This window comes from Mesoplodon bidens (genome assembly GCF_964165515.1).
Source record: "Mesoplodon bidens genome assembly, chromosome: 4".
Taxonomy (NCBI): Eukaryota; Metazoa; Chordata; class Mammalia; order Artiodactyla; family Ziphiidae; genus Mesoplodon; species Mesoplodon bidens.
In genome coordinates, this window is record NC_138160.1 from 37,989,373 (window position 1) to 38,010,612 (window position 21,240).

A 21,240-nucleotide genomic window follows, 5' to 3' on the forward strand; every position below is an offset into this window, starting at 1 on the left:
TCAATGAGAACCTTCCAGCAGTAGTTCAGGACGGAGGTAATGGGGGTTTGTACCTGGGGACTGTAAGGTGGGTGGGAAGGAAATTAATTAAGCTAGGCTGAGGAGGTAAATGAAGAGATTTTCTTGAGCTTTTATACCTCATTTACGTTTGAACCCTAAAAATCTAACCTAATGTCTAATTTCAAACAATGACAATAAATAATTATTGAATTAAATTTAGCAATGATGCATGCACTATTTAAGGGCAGCTGACTCAAGAGATAATTATTTAAATGAATATTGACATATTTAAGCCAATCATTCTCCCTCCTTTAGGAAATTTTAGTATAGGCCCAGTAAAACATAGAACTGAGTCATTATCATTAAAAACAGCCAATGTGGCTCATTTAGACCCAAATCCCTACAGTCAGACTGTGTGGACAGTCACTGGCTGTGGTTTTCAGTTTAAGTACTCAGAGTTCCTTGCTTAGATGATGACTCTTCTGGAAGCTATTCTAAATTCATTTACTTTAAACATAAGGAAACATTTCCAGGAAATAACAGTCTTTTTGGCAGGAATTTTTATCACCAGAAACTCTGACATTTTACAGAATGCAACAAATAAGTAGTGTAAATATTGCATACTCAAAGGGAATTTCAATTTTAATTAAAGCCCACCCTCCATTTTAAAACAAATCTTGTTAAAAAATATCTCCTCCCCTTAAGATGGTTGTAATTTTAGGGTAATATCCTCTAACAAAAGGCAGTTAGTTATCTGTGATCCAGTGTAAATGTAACATCTTAAATGCAAAAGTACAGCAAAATTCAATGAGCTGAAAATTATCTGAAACATTTTAGTGAATAGATTTATTATGTTTTTTTCTCTGTTATTTATTGAAAAGGAGTCTTCTGATATTCATGGGGTTTATTTTTAACAATGGACAATATTTAACAGAAAGTTATATTAAGGTGTTAAATTTACTCTAAAGGTGAAATACCAAGCCATACATGCATATCTCAGGAAGATTAAGAATTTCAGGTCACCATTAGTTCATAAACCCTTTCCTCTCACTACAATCATTGGTGCACCCTTTCTTTTCCAGGATGTTATGTAAAACTTAGTCATAAAATATACTGATTTTCACTGATTCCCAAATACATACTGAATGTGCCCTTATTCGGTTAAAAAGCTTCCCCAAGGCTATGTATTTGCACACTGGATATCCAAGAAAACCCTCCTGATCCATCCTCAAAGACCTATTATTTCTGCTGTTGTAGGCTCTGTTTTCTAGATGGAAGGCATGTCACCTCTTCCCATTTCACTTCCCAAGGATCTACCTTTCACAATGCACGCTGGGATTGTTAATTTTTGAGTCAACTTGCCTGCTGTAAGAGATGCCCAGATAGCTGGTAAAACAAATCTGGGTGTGTCTGTGAGGGCGTTTCTGGAAGAGATTAACATTTGACTGAGTTGACCGAGTAAGGAGACTAGAATCATCCAATCCATTGAAGGACCTAAAGAAGCCAAAAGGAGGAGGAAGGGGGAATTCTCTCTCTTTCCTTGAGCTGGGCTGTCCATTTTCTCCTGCCTCAGACAGAGGAGCTCCTGCTTTCTCGGGCCTTTGGACTCCAGGGCTTACAGCAGCAGCCCTGCTTTCTCAGGCCTTCAGTCTCACACTGGGGTCTCCTGGTTTTTGGGCCTTTGGACGCAGATGAAATTATACCATCAGCTTTCCTGGGTCTCCAGCTTGCAGAGGCAGCTGTGGGACTTCTCAGCCTCCATAATCATGTGAGCCAATTCTCATAATAAATCTTCTCATATATACTTGTATACATCCTAATGGTTCGCTTTCTCTGGAGAACCTGAATAATACCCCTTAGCCTCAACTGTGAGTGGCTGAAGGTAATGTCATCAAGGCAGCCCATTTGGATGTCATTTCATGCAGTTTAAGATCTAATGCCAGTTCCTGCCAAGCCCCACCTTGTTTCCTCTTATCCTCTCTGATGCCTCATAGTTCTCCAACTTTGCTAGCTGGCAAGATTGTTTGCATTCTCTTCTCTCAACATTTTCCCCTGATGTATCTATAGGATTTATCAATGTCAGTAACTCCCAAAATGCATGGCACCTTTTTCTTTTGATATAGTTTATTCCTAAAACTTGATACATATTCTAATTGAATCTCCTCATTTCTTTTATTTTAACAACGAAATTTAGACACAAAAATGTAGGTGACTCACTCAAGGTCACAAAATAAATTAGTCGCAGGACCAGGACTGCAACGCATATTTCTATGTTCTGTAAAAGTTTACTCTCTGCGTAGATAAATGAGGAAAGATTTTAAAGGCATAGTGTTAAGGAAAAAAGAAAGAAACAGATTGATACACATAATATAACACTTACATAAAGTAAAAGTTCAGGCATTAATGTGGCAATACACATTAAATGTTAGGATATTTGCCTTCAGGGTGAAGGAAAGGGAATGGGAATAGAACATGGGGAAAAAGTATGATAAATAACTAAAAACATGAGAGATTTTGCATGGATCAAGTATGATAATGAGCCATGAACTGAGTATAATTTTTTATTGATTCCTTCCTTGGGTTGGTTTTTTACTGCCAAGAATAGAGCTGTCTTTCTGTCACTTGTAACCCATGCAATCTGACAAAACATAACTTGTTTCTAAAACTTTTACACAAGTTAGAAAATCAGTTGGCCATCTGAACCAAATGAAGCATGCAGACCTCAACTTGGCAGCATGGGAAAAGGAAAGAAGGATGCCAAGGAGTGTGGAGAGAAGGGGAAACACTACCATCATTTATAGCAGAAAATCATAATATTTTTGCCAGTTGGTGTAGTCATGACAAATGAACACAAAATCTAATTGTGGCTTAGAATTGTATCTCCCTTAAAATAACATACCACAGACCAACGTAATCAAAAATAAGTTGTGTGTGTTTTGCCAAAAGAAAAAAAAAATTATTAATTTAATCAAAGGCAAAAAGATGAATTATATTTGAAGATTGCTTCTGAAGAGCCTTTAAACTGTTTTATATTTTGTTCAGCATAGGACAAAGTTCTTTACTTCTTCTTATTTGGAAAACAAAGAAATAAATCTGAGAAATATATGTTTAAATAACTGACAAAAATAAATAAATAGATTAAAAGACTTTAAGTAGCATTGATTTTTTTTTTTGTACCAGAAGGACTTACATTCATTTCCCACACTCAGTGTTTAAAATTTAAAAGTATGTATTTAAAAGATACTTTATTAAAAATATACCTCAATAATACTATTTCTACTTTACAGTTGATGAAATCAACAGAGAAGATGTTTGACATATCTGAGGTTACACAGAGAATATAGCTGCAAGTCTCAAAAGTAGTTCCAGGGCTTCCCTGGTGGTGCAGTGGTTGAGAGTCCGCCTGACGATGCAGGGGACACGGGTTCGTGCCCCGGTCTGGGAAGATCCCACATGCCACGGAGCGGCTGGGCCCGTGAGCCATGGCTGATGAGCCTGCGCGTCCGGAGCCTGTGCTTTGCAACGGGAGAGGCCACAACAATGAGAGGCCCACATACCGCAAAAAAAAAAAAAAAAAAAAAAAAAAAAAAAAAAAAAAGTAGTTCCAAAATATCACCTAGATGTCTATGATATGATAGGAAATTAGTTCCCTATTGAAAAGAAAAGAAATTTCTAGCTCTTCTCAGGTATTTCATGGCCAGTTAATCCTTTCTGTGTGCTTTAAGATAATTTATAAATCATATGATTGAAATTATAGATGCCATACCAAAAGACTCATTATTATAGAGTTTTCAAAATAGTCTCTCTCTCTCTCTCTCTCTCTCTCTCTCTCTCTCTCTCGCTCGCTCGCCTTTCAAACACATTTCCACCACTGAGCCCATTGTCTCTACTCAAAAGAACACTTTTCCGTGGAAAATGCTGCCTCTAAATTTTAAACTATACTTGTTTACTTTTAAATTAACCAGATATGCTAGCATTTAAATCTGCTTCCAGAAAGATAAAACACTCCAATCTTCCAAGACATTTCCTTAAATATGTGTATTTTATGACGTTTAGTAAATTTCTGGCACCAGCAAATGTTGTCCTTTGGACAAAGAAACATCTGAGACAAAAGTTTTCTTTATCACTGTTGGTTGAAATACAGGAAGAAAAAAAAAAGTTTCAATGGCAACAAAGAGAAAAATGCTGGAGGTTCCATTTTGCCATTGAAACCAGCCCTATACTGTAAGTTATATTTAATTAAGAGTCCTTTATGTCATCATGTGTGCATGTTGTTTCTTTTACTTATGGTAGTTCCCTTGAGGCCCCTGAGAACTTTTAGGTTCCCTTCAGGCCTAATGTGCTTTTTTTTTTTTTTTTAAGTAGGATTGTACCAAATTCTCTAGCAGACTCACATATTCCTTAATCACCCTGTTATGTATTATTAAAATTTTCATATATTATATGATATTGTAATATGAAACAGGAAAGAGGCCAAAGGATATTTTTGTTAGAGAATGTGGAAACTTAGGCATGTTTTTATATTCCCAAATGCTATTTGTTTGTTTAGAGATTATTATCTTTAAAGGTTTGTAGGGCAAGTCTGTGGAATTCCATTGGATTTTCTGTTAAATCCACTAGTTTGAATTTGAAAAATGGTACATAAGAACATTCTTCTTAGTATATTTTTTATATTCAGTAACCTAGGGCAAATCACTTAGCACCTCTAAACCTCAGTTAAGTTACCTCATTTGCCAACTGAGGCAAATCTCCCTAATGGGCATATTAGTTTTAAAAACCTTTCATGTAGTTTGTATATATGTCCCGAATAGTAAAATTTGGGGTCCAGCAGTCCCTTTCAAGATAATATAACCCAAAGACCCTTATCTCAAATGAGAAAATTGTGATGCTGATATGCTAATAATGAAAGTATTTTACACACACACACACACACACACACAACCCATATGATTTCAAGAATATATGATTCAATAAGAACATTTCTTGTTAAGCTATGAGAGGTTGATTACCTCACCTTTATGTGGAATTATTCTATAGTACTTTATGAAAGCGTGTTTTCAATTGTGTCTGACACAATAAATCAAAACTGCTCACTAAAACGTGAAGTAAATAAATGTCACCTTGAGCTTTGTACAACTCTGATCCGAAACCCATAAACTAGTTAGAATTTATGAATACTATAATTTTGTCTTATACTGGATTTCCATTCCTAAATAAAATGTAATCTCCATAGAATTATTAAAAGTCATATGGTTTTGTGCTGTTTCTGCCTTTACGGTGGAGAAACAAAGATATGTTTGGCAACAAGTCTTAGTTCACATAACTTATTACAAATTAAACTCAGGTTTCTTTTATTACCTGGGCAAATTCCAGATAGTTTACTCTTCACTTTTGTTCAGTCATCAAAATGATTAACTTGAGAAACAGAGTGGGCTGTTCTGGAACAATTCTGGAACTACCTCTTTGCATTAAGCAGACCCAGCAAAAAGTCCAGGAAAACCTAGTTGAGAAGCCACAGGTAATGCTCATAAGTAAATCTGATTGTAGGAATTCTCAGTGACAAACAAGTTAGAGGTGAGCAAAAAATGAATCATAAAGAAGTGGCCACTGTGCTCTTTTTGTTATATGTTATGCTCTTCTCTTGCTCAGATGTTTTTTTGTGGTAGGCTATTTAAGCACACACAGTTTTTACTGAAGCTATTCTGTCACCCTACATATGGAGAGAAAAGGGGAAGGGGTACAGCTGGCACATGTCTGCTTTTTAGACTGTGGAAGAGGTGCTCTCCTTGCTGCAGGGCCTTTGTACCCCCTCATCGGTCTGTTTGTAATAACCTTGTGCCCACACTTTTCACTTTGCTAAGTAGTCAACATAATAAAAAGTTCAGGTTTCAATTTGAATGTCATGTCTTCAGGTATGCTTTCCCTAACTCTACAGTAAAAACTACATCCTTCCAGTCAGACGGTCTCAGTGTGGCCATCTCTATTGTTTCAGAGCAACTGCAGGTTTATTTGTTTAATATCTAGTTCCTCAACTATACTTTGAAATGTGCAAGGACACATCTTCTCCTATTGTCATTGTTTTCTATCCAGCATGTCATGCAGCACCTGGATTATAGTGTTTAATCAATATTTGTTGAATAAATAAATAAGCTGAAAATAATAATATAGTGTGATATAATACAATTAATATAATATAATATAATATAATATAATATAATATAATATAATATAATATAATATGATATAATATAATATATTTAATGAACAAAGAGGTTAAAACTGCTGTAAGAGGATCAAGGAAGGAGAGTTTTAAAGAGTGTTATTAAGAGGTCAGGATTGTTTTTTCATCATTTGAGATTAGAGTAGCTATTTATTCTATATTTCACTTATAGTGATTTCAGGTCCATGAACTGAATTCCTGTTTTCCTCTCATTTGTTTTTATCTCATTTTTAATATCTTGAAAACTTCCATAGAAATGTACTTTCCTTTCCCTCAAATATGTGTAATAGAGCACTAAGACCAAATTATTTATTTTTCTTTAGGCTTGTTAACAGTAGCTACTATTTGATAGGCTTTAGCCACAGTCCAGATAGTACTGAATCAGTTTTTCTTAGGATTTCTTCAGTCTGTCTGGAAGATAGCTCATCCGGTTCCAAATGTAAGGCTATTCTTAAACTTTAAAAATCTTAAACCCTAAAACCTAAAATCTAAACCTCAAAATCTAAATCTTCAAATCTTCAATCCTTACATTTAAAATCTAAACCTAAAACCTTAAAAATCAGGGCTGACTATAAGAGGTGGCATGGTGAAAGCATGTAAAGGATGTAAAATGAAACTAAGACCTACAGGAGTGTAGAGGTTCACATCTCAGGGAGCTCAGCCCAGAAGGGCCCACTTGAACTACGTGCCCACCAGGCCTATTAGTCCTGACTTCAATTAGAGATAAAGGCAGATTTCTGAAAAGGAAGGACAGTCATTTGACTTCCAGGTGTGCAGAAGTGGAAGATGTCATTAGATTCAATGTAAAAATATGGTACAGGGCTTCCCTGGTGGCGCAGGGGTTGAGAGTCCGCCTGCCAACGCAGGGGACACGGGTTCGTGCCCCGGTCTGGGAAGATCCCACATGCCTCGGAGCGGCTGGGCCCATGAGCCACAACCGCTGATCCTGTGCGTCTGGAGCCTGTGCTTCGCAACGGGAGAGGCCACAGCAGTGGAAGGCCCGTGTACAGCAAAAAAAAAAAAAAAAAAAAAAAAGGTACAGTCAGGGCTCTCAGGCCAATCACAATAATAGTGATAATAATAATTTTAGTGTGTCTTATTTGTTAAGCACTTACTATATGCTATGTACCATGCTACATGCTTTACATATATCATTATTTTTCATCTTTGCAACAACTCAATTTCTCTAGCGAGGAACTGAGAGTAGAGGCTTGAGTGACATGCTTGGGTCACACCACGGTGGTAGCAGAGCTGGTCACTGAAACCAGGCATTCTGACTCTAGAGCCATGCTCTTAGCTTGCTTAACCACTATATGATACATGTTGATTTTTCCTGTTTCTAAAGACACTTGGGGTTTCCACATCACATCTCTAATTTGTAATCCTGTTAGTGCCAAATGCTGTCCATTTAGATCCATGGACTTTTTATTGGCAGCTATAGCTTCCTACAGCCGTGATACACACATGAGTGGTCCTGAGCATGATAAATACACTGTTTTGTGTTGTGAACTTGGACGGAGGCAGAAGGGGTACAGGGTTACTTATGCCAGAGGTTGTCAGGTAGTGATAAAAAGAACACTTTGGTCAAGGGAGCCTGGTACTCCATACAGCAGGACTAAGATAAAGGATGATGCTTGTTAATCTGAAGCTAGTCTGTAATATGTTCTCCCAAACAATTAAATTATGCTCAATCTCTAATATCTTCCAATGATAGTTAGAATTTTAGTGTGGAAGTCCTTTGGTTTCAAAGATAAATTGATTTAAAGTTGAAGGCAGCAAAATTATTAATCACTTACAACTACGATTTCCTTGGTTGAGTAAAATTTTGTTCCTTGGGAAATTTGACTTATGTTCACCTCTAATATGAAGAACAGGATATATAGGTTATTAAAATAAATATTCATAATGAACAATAGTCAGTCGTCAAAAGTCTTCAGAAGTAAGGCACAAACACATCACAAACACATCACAAGGTTGGGATTTATGATGTCACTTTTTATATTGATCCAAGTCAGCCTCACTGGCTCCACAGCTCCTTTTCAGAACTTCACAGAATGCCTTCTCTTTCTTCTCCATGATGGCAACATTCCTAGTTCTCACCCCTAAGCCTTTCCTTGTGTTACTTAGTCAAGCAGAACATTTCGGGTTATTTTGACTCTGTTTTCTCTTATCCCACCCTCAGACCACATTTTGTTCTACCTCTCATATTTTTTGAACTGATCCTTTCTTATTCATCCCTGTCATCACTATATAATTTCATCATCTTTTTTTTTTGCCTGAATTATTGGAAGTGTTTCCTAATTCATTTTCCTGTCTCCTCTTATATCCCTCAAATCAACCCTCAAACTTCCTGTCAGAATGATTTTCCTAAAGGCAAATTATTTCATATCACTTCCTTTTTCAAAACCCAGAAATGACAATTGCCTTTAGGAAAGCACAACCTCCTCCGCCTTGCATGTAAGATCCCCGATGATCTGGCCTCTGCCTACCATCTCTCTTCTCCTCTCTGAGAAGTTTATGTTCTGGGGAATTTTGAGGTTCTTGAAAGTGCAGTGCCCTCTCTCACTTCAATGCCTTTTTCATTGTTCTTCTCTTTGCTTGGAATGTGCTTCCTCACTTGGTCCTAAAAAAATTCCTCTTCCTTCTTCAGAGGCTCAGAGGTCTCTCTACATCCATAAAGCCAAGCCATCTCATTTTTGTTCCCCTTGGATACAGTTATTCTCTCCCTTTTCTTTGTTTGCAAATATTGAAGACATAACATGGTATTTAAATGGTGTCATAAAGATCTTTTTCTGTGTATGATACTTGACATGACATGGCATGAAATTCTCATTTTCATTGGATGTTCTTTAAGAGTGCATGCTCCAGAAAGAGACTGTGTCAACTCAAATCCTGCTCTGCCATTTACTACCCCTTTGATCCTAGACGACATGCTTTATCTCTCCATACCTCCACTTCCTGATCTAAAAATGGGGATATTAGGGCTTCCCTGGTGGCTCAGTGGTTGAGAGTCCGCCTGCCGATGCAGGGGACACGGGTTCGTGCCCCAGTCTAGGCAAATCCCACATGCCGCGGAGCAGCTGGGCCCTTGAGCCATGACCGCTGAGCCTGCGCGTCCGGAGCCTGTGCTCCGCAACGGGAGACGCCACAACAGTGAGAGGCCCACGTACCGCAAAAAAAAAAAAAAAAAAAAAAAAAAAAAGGGGGATATTAATAATAATGTATTATACTTCAGGCTCCAGATTATTAAATGAGATAATGCATATAAAGAACATAAAACAGTACTTGGCACTTACTGAGTGCTCAGTAATTTATTACTTATTAGCTACTTTATTATTGTTACAATTTTCATTTTAAAATGTGATCCTAATGACTGGCCAGAGATATTAATAATAATAATAATAAATAATAATAAAAATATGATTATTGTTGCTAGCACTATTATATATTTTGCCAGAATCTGAAAGAGAAGTAGGCTAAAAGAACCCTTCATGGTACATGAAAATCTGAAAAAGACATTTATGAATAATAAATAATTAATAAATAATAATAATTAGCATTAATATTATATAAGATTAATATACTGTATAATAATATAATAAACCATAGATCATAAAGTTAAATATTTTTCATTCAGTATCACATAGCACTAATTGTCATATTCATATTAAACTTACATGTATTCTCACTCCGCATATCAAGATACAGCTATTCACCTATATATAAACAGCAGGAGGAAGAATGAGAGACTTAAAGAGTCAAAATAGGTCAAAGATGGTAAAAATAAACTCTTGGATAATTGAGAGTATTATTACTTTTTTCAATAGACTGCTGTCTCTTCAATGTCTATCTCTGGAAAGCCAGAACATTTGTTATAATGTATGTATGGTCATTTTAAAATGATTTTCTCTGTTTCCAGAGAACAGTTTGAAGCAATCATTTTCTTATGGCTCATGACTGACCAAGAATGGTGACTCATATGCAGAGTGCTGGCCATTTTCTTCTTCATTTTGATACAACAGGGAGATTGAAACTCTGTAAAACAGTTAACTCTTGTAATCATTTAAAAATACATTTTTATCTCATCTGCTCTGATTGCTAAAGTACCTATGTAAATTTTGTTAAAACTCATATAAAGTCAAAAAACATAGTTTACTGCCAAACTGACAAAACACCAAGAAACTGCTCAGTTTTGTGAAAGTTTTTCAAAATTAGTAAGCTATAAAAGCAAGTGGCAATTTACAGGTCTTGGATAGTCTATTGCTATGCAAGCTAGTGTCTAACATGTCAGTGGGACCAATGTGCTAAGATATGGTATATGGACAGACTCTACTGCTGTTACTTTGTTGTTGTATTGATGATACTTCAATGCGTGGGACTGTTGTCTGTCTCTAGAAGCATTTTTGTCCCTAGTATATATGCATGCTGTGGTTTTGCACTGTATAGGTAATAGTGCCCCTTAAAACTTTAGTTTAAAATAACTGGGGAAGTCTTCATGTTAGAAAGAAATGGAGAGATGCATTTTCCCCAAACTAATAGTGATCAGCTAAATCATAATCATAAAATTTTATAATTTGACATTTTTCAAAAGTAAAATTAATGAATTAGAATTAAAGATTCACATAGATTAAAAAAAAATTTCCATTGGGGTTAACCATTGGTGACATTAATAAGAGTAATTTTAGTGGCACAGTAGATGTGGAATTCAATTACAAGTGAGTTGAAGAAGAAAGAATGGGCAATAACTAAATTAAGGTGAATGTCAAGACTTTTGCTACAACCTTGACTGTGAATAGAAGAATGATTTAAGGAGGTGCCTTAAGAGGGAGGGAGGCTGTATGAAGTGAGACAAACTCAGGAGAGGAGGAAGAGAAGTATAATGATAGCCTTAGACAGCAGGGTCACCTCTCTCTCAGATCAGAGGAAAAAAGGTAAAAATTGTAAGGTTAAATGTGTATGTTGTGGTGAAACTATGACGAGGGGAAATTGAGTGCATTAATGCCTGAAGACGGCTTTTTTTCTAAGCAGAAAATGCTAAAAGTGAAGGTGATCTGAGTGGGACAAGTGCTTAGAGGAGGCTCTGCGTTTCTGCCCCTTCAATTCCCTGATCTATCGACTCCATATATCTCTTAGTACTTCTACTTATTTGTTGTACCTGCATTTACATATGTGATAGCTGTTGGTATGGTGTACTTTATTCTGTTTCACTTTCCCCAAATGGTTTTATTAATTTTTTTTATTTTTAACTTTATTACTGTATCTATAAAGAAATAAAAAAGAAGTAAAATGAAAACATAATCTCAGTTATATCTAGTTTATCTGAGATAGTTAAAGAATACCTTTCCCTATGAATATATTTTCCATATAACTGAAACATAACCCAAACTAGAAAATTAGGACTAGAAAAATAGAAAATAATCATTTTTGATGGGAAACTTTTTAAAGTGTTTGATAACATTGGCCTCATGTGTCAGTAATTTGGAGAATATACTTTCCTATCTGAGTTCTTTCACTTTTTCCCTAGTTTCCCAATAAAAGGTGCTGTCAAGTGCTAGGTGTGTAGCCATGTTAGGACTTATACAAAGCTGACATATGAAAGTAACAAGATAGAAACACCATATCTGGTTTATAAATACAATTAAACCATCTATTTGTAGTAAATGCCAATATATAGCTAGTAAATGGCTCTAGTATGAAATATACATATGGCAAAATGTATGTTCCCCAAACCTTACAAATCACTGTTATTTGCATTAGAGTATCTTTATATAGCATAAGAGAGTAGCGCTCTTAGATATCAGCTCACTGGCTACCTGCCAAAACTCTTCCTGTCATCTTTCCAAAAAGATTCCTGACAGAACTTAGAAGAGTGGTTTTTAAAAGTTAATGTGCTTAAGAATCATTTGAAAATCTTGATAACAATTAGGATGGATGGGTCTTACTCCAGAAGTTCCACTATCAGAAAACTGCTCTTGTTAGCAAATTCTCCTGGTAATTTGGCTATATGTAGTCCTTGCAACACAAATCTAGATGGCTAATATTTTCTATTTATCTCTATCAACTTAGCTGGAAGCAGGCTATATTCCTTGTAATTTTCATCAGTAGCCAAAGATTTTTTAAGATAATTGATAATCTTCCTCACAGACAACTTTGAAATTACCTTCTGTTAAGACCTAGTTCCTGCCCCAGGGCTGTTCTGTTATACAACATTAAGCATTCTATACTTATTTGTATTATTTATTCATACACACATTATAATATCTTATGCATAGCATTTGTGCAATCGTCTCTATATGATACCAAATTCACATTAAATTCAAGTTGATTAAAACTATGTTCTACACGTCCTAATCTTTTTAAACAAAATAAACTCACCATAAATTAAATGATTCCTAATAGCACCCATTGTTACACTGTTAGGCAATACAATTTTTGTCTTCTTTTATATTTTTCTGTGCCATTCCCTATGGGTGTCTTGCCCATAGTAGGTGCTCAGTAAATATTTGTGGAATAATCAAGTTAATTGTATGGTAAATAAGAATCCAAAGGCTATGAATTAGGGCCTAGAATTAAAGTATAGGTCTTCAGTGCAGGTTGATGACATTCCTTTAGCATGATAAAACTATGTTTTAGTTTCCCAGTTTCAGAAAGTTAAGGCTGATGGAAAACTAATTATTTAAAGTGTTGTAGTTCTATTTTTTGTTATTAAAAATAAATTCTCCATGTTCACACATTTTTATATAAATACTTTTTTTATAAATACTTTATGAATCAATTACTTTTCAGTTCTTTGTTTAAAAATAAAAATTACTTATTTGTAATCTATTATTTGAGTAGGTAAACAGATAAACAAAGCATATTTTTAAAATATAGCCTTTTTGTATAAAGATATGTAAAAACAGACCTTTATATCTTCTTAGTAATTTCTTATCATGTTGCAGAAAATAGCCTATCATTACTCCATAATATAATAATTTTTCTTTTTGTGAAAAGCACTTTTTAATTTTGCAACTTGTATGATAAAATATCACTTATATTTATTAATTTAGGGTTCTAGAATATATCTTACATTTATATATTACTTGTTACAAAAACTCACATTTAGATTACACTTTAGATATTATCTTTAACACCTACCTTAATTGAGGTCATCAGCATTCCTACATGATGAACTTGATATTACAATATGAATATTTTATGCTGTAATTTGAAATTCTCTGAGCCATCAATTCATAGGAATTTGTTTATATGCATAATGTGGGTCAGTGATCTGTGTCTCTCCCTGGCTATTTGTTTATTGGAAGAGAAGAAGGATGATGGAAGATAAATAACTTTTTTTTCCACATTTGTTTCCTCACAAAGATTTGGTCATAAATTCAACTGTAAAGCAATTCAGTCAGTTCCCTAAATCAGAAATGAATGGTTGCTTTTGGTATAAAGTTATACTCAGATAATTTAATGACTTGCTCATATATGCTGCTCATTTCTTGTGTAGGAATAAAATCAAGTTGGAAAAAGGAAATAAAATTTCACAATATTGACTATATTACATGTTGCTTCTTTTTGAAGCCCATAGTCTTCTTTAGCACATTTTTATTAATTTTAGAGGTAGGAATAATTGATAAATTTCTTATTCAATTCAAATGAATAGTCATTGAGATTAATACTGAAGTCTCTGCATCTCTTGATATGCTTTAGGTAAGCATAAACCTTATGATTACTTTTTTTTTGTTGAGTGGGTACACAGAAGTTGCTATAATTATGTAGAACCACACCCTTCATATAAAACACACATTCTACAGTCCTTAAACAAAGGTTGTTTAAAGCACATAGCACAAATTTGATTTAGACAAGGTAAGGCATTCTCGAGTTATCCAATAGTTTGGGACGACCATGATAAAAACCTGAACTAGATTTATGCACCTAAAATCTGCCTCTGCCTGTCCTTTGCTATTACCACAGGGGATTAGGGATGGGTGAACCCAGCCGTGTTTTGGGTTCATCAAACATCTTGAACTACTTTTCCAATGTTCTGGGTTAGGCAAAACCCAAAATGTGTTTTGCCAAGCACATTTTCTCTTAATTCTTAAACCCAAGAGTATTTTAAGGTAAATTTAATCCATATGCTTCTGATTCATTTACACTAAACTCATCACAATGTTCTATCTTAAGAGCTATCTAATGTGCAAGAAGCTTTTTGAATATTTTATAAGCCTTTTAAAGTCAAATCTATTGGACTTTTACATTCAGATGGGCCAAGAGCAAGTGAACTCAGACCCCAAAACAATCAAGTTTGGTTGCAAAGTCTAAAACATCAAGGTTTGTGATGGTTCTAAACTTGGCTGTGCATAGCTCAATTCTTGGTAAGAATATATATTAACATTATTTTTGCACAATGTAGACTGTGTAACACAATGAATAGTGAATAAAATGCAAAATAAGGCATGGAAATATTAAGAAGCCAAGTGACAAATAATTCAAAGCAGACAGAATGTCTGTTCTTTAGCAAGAACCATGCACGAGCTAACATAATGGAGGATGACACTGCATCTGTTTTCATTTTTCTTTCTTTTGGGAAGACTTTCTTCTTTTTGGACTGTATTTGGACTTTTCTACAGTTCTCTTCCATTTCTATCTTTTGGATAGTCACAGAACTTACAGCTAGCATTGTAGCACTAACATTAAATAAAAGAAAATTATGTTTAATTATGTTTAATATCATAAAAAGGGCTCATTTTTGTCATGAAAAAGCTAAAATGGATTACTAACTTTATTTCTTAAGGTATTATAAATTTTAGGTTTGCAAAATAACTAACAGGTTGAGATTCATTATGAATTTCACCAATCAAATTCACTATCAAAGCCCCAACTCTTGTAAATTTAGGCTGGATAATACTTACCAAAATTTGTAATAAATAAGAATCCCATTTGATTATATATAGGTAAATTCATTTTGATCTCTTTTGATTATTTCTATATGATTTAGAAGACCAGACTATATTTAGGATTTGTACATAATGGTAGTTAGGGGCTTGGCTATGTAAATAAGAAAACTAAGCAGTAAAGTAGAATAAGAGAAAGTAGAATAAAAAATTGGCATGGAGAAATAATTTATTACATGCTAAAAAGCTAAAATCTTGTTCCTACTTTTCAGTTATGAACACTTCTAAAAACTAGACCCAGACATTGAATAAAGTTAAATAAAAATCAATAATAATTTTAGCATAAGCTTTGCACATAAGAAAAGTTTGTTTTTCCTACTGATGTTGTCGTCGTCGTCTCAAAAAGCATTTTAGTGCCTTTTCAAATATCTGTTGTAATAAGACACGAAGGATAATAAATATCTTTATAATCAGTATCTCAAGCATCCTATATTCCCTTTCAGCACTTTCTCAGAAATTCTGAGGTGTGACATAAATGAACATATCAGTGGACAGCAGGAGGTAGGAACAAGTATATTGCAGTGAGACTGAAATTCTTTACTAAAATGACACGCTTGAACATTTTTTTCCCTTTCTCTATATGCCATATTTTTGTTTAATAATGCCATACTCAGATAATAGTTTTTAAGAGTTAGGGCTTTGGCAGTAGTATATTTTAGTGTTCAACCCTCACCAGCTGGTTAACTTTGAAAATTTTTAAATCATTTTTTAACCTCTATTTTCTCCTCTGTAGAATGAGGACAAAAAGCAGGATTCTTAAAATTATTGCCAATGACAATATACATGAAAAGCTTAATATCAAATGAACTTAAGACCATGTGATAAGTGCCAAATAAATAGTACCTGTAAGATGGGCAATCTACTTTTTTTTTTTTAACTCTCAGGGATGGATTATCTACTACCAAAAAAGGTAATGCCTATTCCAATTATGCAAGACTTCTTGCTTTGTCAGCTTGGCTAGGTTACAGTCCCCCTTTATTCAACCAAAAACTAACCTAGATGTTTCTATGAAGGTATTTTCTAGATGTGATTAAGATCCATAGTCAATTACTTGCATTTAGGTGAGAGAAATTATCCTAGATAATCTGAGTCGGTCTGATTCAATCAGTTGAAATGCCTGAAAAGCAGAGCGGAGGCTTCCCTGATGAAAAATAAATTCTGCCTATGAGCAGTAGTATTTGACCCTGACCAAGAGTTCCAGCCTGCCTTTCCCGATAGCCTGCCCCGTGGATTTTGGAGGTGCCCAGCCAGTCCCCACAATTGCATAAGCCAATTCCTTGCAACAAATCTCTTAAAACAGATCTCCTGTTTCTGCTTCTCTGCTTGAAAGCTGGCTGTTGCATGAATTTATTCAGCAAATACTTACTAAGGGTTTTCTATGTCTCAAATCGAGTATTATTCTAGAAGCCAAGGATTCTGTACAGAACAAATTAGATATTTCCCCTGTCATCACTGAACCAACAGAGGATATTTCCTGAGATAAATTATATATAAATAAATATTTAAATTAAAATAATAAAAAGTGCTTTGAAGTAGAAGAGATAGAAGCATTATTTTAATATTAGCCTTTTTAGTTTCCATATGGAACAATTTAAATTTTTTTCTGGTGAATTTATATCATACTTATGTCCTAATTCAGTGAGTTTTTTGTTTCTGTGAATCTAGAGTTTCTATTATTTAAATGCAAATTAGATTTTCTTCTAAGTGGAAAAAGTGTAGAAATTTAAACTTTCTGAGTTTAATGTGTTCAGTGAACAAACACTGATACATTGATTGAGTGCTTCTAGGTACATGAAATTGAGGTAAACAAGGCAGGGAAGGGCCATTTTACCTGCATTAGGATCTAATGTGTTACCCAAGTGATTGTCATTGTTATTTTTTTTATTGTACTGTCGTGTAGCTAATATGATGTGCTCATTCATGTGACTACAACATAAAAAACTCATACTTTCAGTGGGAAATACTTAATCATTAAATGTCTTTATCAGAATAATTAGAAGATCCTTTAAAAAGTAAAAAGAATTTTCATCATTAAACGATGAAAATAAGGATTAAAATTTTGAGATTTGGTATGTGTTTCTTATTTAAATCTTGAAGGAATAAACAAACACATCATCAGTAAGCAAATTTGAAGGGGATCCAACCCTTCAAATAGAAAGTGTTACAAATAATTTTTCTATTAAAAACATTATTTTCAATTTCTTCTACACTATTCCAATATCACCGGCAAGTTAGCCTTTAAATCATGTGTGCTTAAATTCACACAAGTTTATTACAGTTTCTCATTTATAATTTCACAAAATTTTCCAGAAACTAGCAATTTGATTGGAAAAAAATGAAATGTTTTCCCTTTTCTTTGATTGTCTGTGAACACACAGCTCCTGCCCCCGTGAGCAATCAAGAGGACCATTTTACATGCCTGCTTAAATTTCAAACTGCCAAGCCCTTTAGTGGCCGAGCCCTAGCCTAGAATTTGATCAGATATTAATCAGACTTAAAAAATAAGAGCTGAGCTTCCCTGGTGGTGCAGTGGTTGAGAGTCCGCCTGCCGATGCAGGGGACACAGGTTCGTGCCCCTGTCCGGGAGGATCCCACATGAGCCAAGCAGCTGGGCCCGTGAGCCGTGGCCGCTGAGCCTGAGCGTCCGGAGCCTGTGCTCCGCAACGGGAGAGACCGCAACAGAGAGAGGCCCGCATACCGCAAAAAAAAAAAAAAAAAAAGAGCTTTCTTCAATTATAAGTGTAAATGCTTTCTTACTGAATTGGATGAGTATAAGACAAAATATGATATTTTCATTTGAAAAATAATCGTTTTGGTAACTAGGAAAGCAAGATGTTTGCAAAAGCATTTTAAACATGGATATTCAATTTGCAAATGCTTTTTAAAAAATTATAACTTTTCTCAAACATGTTTTTTAATTACCCTGAACAGAAAGGAAATGTAATATGGAAATCTCCAATTTCTCAGACTTTAGTAATTTCGAAGGTTAAAACAGTTGCTATATTGTGAATTTTTTTTTTTTTTAAAGAAAAAGACATTTGCTATACCATCAGCAAATGTCAACAGCTTTCTAGGAAGAACATTAAAGGAACAAACTTTTCTACATTAAAGGAACAAATCTTTTCTAGGATTATTCACGTATAATGAAACAATTTATCATAAAAATTAGAGCCAATACAATTGGTAATTGATATCATTAAACTATTGCTTATTGCAGATTTTACCAATAATTGTCATGAATAGGCTGTTGGTGTACCAAGAAATCTTAAAGTTGCTTTTACTTTTACAACTAGTTTTATATTACAGCCATTCAAATATTTATAAAAATTCAAATATTTGTAATTATATATTTTAAATTATGAATTAATCTTATCCCTTATATAGACATCCTTAGCTCTTGTTTACTCCACTCTACCCTACAATTAGCTCATTTTCTATTTGAGTTATGATGGAACCTATTGCTTTATTGTATGAACCCTCTGAGCCAAAACAGAAACTAGGCTAATCTTCTCTAATTAGCCTAGTTTCATAGTCTTTTGAAAATGCAAGTACCCACAAATTAATAATGCAGAACTCCTTAGTAATTCTCATGAAAAGGATTTTATGTAAAATTAAGGAAATACAAAAAAGACCAAAGCTCCCAAAGCACCACATTTAAATGTTATGTAGTTTGCAAAGAGCAATTAAAGTGATTTTACACGTTACTTTCCTTCAGTTTTTCTTCTTTGTAAACATGTCCGAATAAAACAAATGTTTACACACAACCAAGCAATAGATCAATATGCAGTGAAGTAAGGAAGAAAATATTGAAGGAAAATCTGTAAGCAGTTAGAAGACATGGAATTTTGAACCTTAAGGACCATAGTCCATAATGAACAAATCATGCCAGACCATGATGATAGGCCTGTTTGATAGAGTTGCAAAACTAATTGGATGAAGAGGATGGAACTGACGTCATGTATTTGGGCTTCAGTGAAGCATTTGAAACAGTGGATCATGAACTTTTAGTTACAAATTAATTATAATTGTTTTGGATGAGAACAGAGTCACATGGATTGGGAACTGGCTAAAAGATCATAAACAAAAATAATAAATGGCCATGAATCCAGCTGAGGATAACTGCAGCAGGTTTTCATAATGGTCAAAGTTTTGTAAATCTCTATTTATTTGTTGCTAAAGACGATTTTTCCTCAATAATTTTGAAGTAGAAGTGTTTTCAGAGGTACTCAATATAGTACCCAGAGAAAACAATCAGATCAAAATATGAGTTCATATGAATCAATATCTAATTTAGAATTTATGTTTGACTTAGGTTGACTTTTGAAAATGTTATATAAAAGAGTAGGAGTGCATAATATTCAGGCAACAACTAGTATCAATAGAACAGAATATTTTAAATATTTTAGGTGTTATTAACTGTCTTACCCCCTTAGTAAAGTAAGTTCAGTAGCATCTCTATTAGAAATGTATCAAAGAAAAAAACTAATCTTTTAATTTTTATAAATAATGCCTGTGATTTCTCTATATTTGTTTAAATTAAATGGATTTTTATAGTAATAGGAGAACAGCATAACAAATTTAAAACATAATATACACAATGCAGATTATTTTTTAGGTTTTTTTTTTAATTCACAATACAAAATTTTAAAACTGCTAAGAGACTATCAGAAAATAACACTGAAAATTAGATTCTTTTATGAAAGAAGAAGGAAATTATATATAGATTTTTTTTAACACCCAAATCGCTTTTATTGGAGGGAGATGGGGGGAACAGGAGTGGGGGAAGGTTCTCCAACTAAACAGCTTGTTCATTGGCGCTGCTTCCTGAGTCCTGCGGCTTCATCACACAGAGCAGGCAGCTCAGGTGGGCTGGAGAAAGGCTCAATGCACAGGGCTTCAAATGCTTCATCTGCCCGGAAGGCTAGCTCCACAGTGGCTGCGGCCTGAGGCCTTGCTCTCTGGCTGGTGAAGCTACACTCACCCAATGTCTTCCCATAGTCCAGAGTTGGTCGTCCTGGTACAGCTGCTACACTTCCAGCGGCCACTTGAGCTCGATCACGTTGCTCTGCTCCTTGACATCCGTGAAGATGGTGGTCTTGTGGCAACGGATGACGAGGAACACCTCCATGGCAGGGGAAGCCTCTCCCCGAGATTTATAATGAAATACGACAGAACAGCTTTTCCGAATTGTGGACTACGAGATAATTTTAGAAGTTATGCAGTAACGTTTTAAATTATATGCATTTACCTATATTAGGGGAAAAAGGGATTAAGTGACATAAATATTACTTAAAATATATTTGAATTCAAACAAGTACGTTATCTCAAGAAAAATATTCAGGGCTTCCCTGGTAGCGCAGTGGTTGAGAGTCCGCCTGCTGATGCAGGGGACACGGGTGCGTGCCCCGGTCAGGGAAGATCCCACATGCTGTGGAGCAGCTGAGCCCGTGAGCCATGGCCGCGGAGCCTGTGCTCCGCAACGGGAGAGGCCACAACAGTGAGAGGCCCACGTACCGCAAAAAAAAAAAAAAAAAAAAAAAAGAAAAAAAGAAAAATATTCAGTGAAAGATGGTACAGTAGTATAAAATATGCCAAAATTCAGGTAATTGGTACACAGAAGACTAATGTTTGGGAAATGTTGCATTTAAAAAGTCAATATTGTCTTATCCATTGAACCAAAGATAGGTTTAATTACATGAAAGAGTAATGTATTGAGACCGATACTGGCAAGATTTTCAAGGAAAAATAAGATTAAAATATTAAACAAATAAACAAAAATAACTTTCATAACATTCTATATAATCCCCAAATTTCCCAGCTCCAGCAGACAGCTCATTTAATTAAACAATATTCCATTAAATTTTTAGCATCACAACAAATGAACCTGAAGATTTTACTAAGATTTAACCTACTGAAGTGATAAATTCTTACTTTTTTACCCCTTCCAATTTTTAAACATCAATAGAATGAAATAAAAGCGCATTAAACCTAGAAAAGAAAAAAATTATTGTCACCATTAGGTTTACTTTAAATGAAAAGAGTACATTTGCTGCTTGTAACTGAACTCTTAGTTGAATG

The 21,240-nt window shown here is 34.6% G+C and overlaps 1 pseudogene across 1 annotated transcript; it reads right to left on the reverse strand.

Annotated features, from left to right (window-relative positions):
* Positions 1–19,957: 19,957 nt before the first annotated feature.
* LOC308616483 (elongin-B-like) lies at positions 19,958–20,290 on the reverse strand (annotated as a pseudogene). Its single transcript has one exon. The product of its transcript is annotated as an elongin-B-like (transcript).
* Positions 20,291–21,240: the final 950 nt, after the last annotated feature.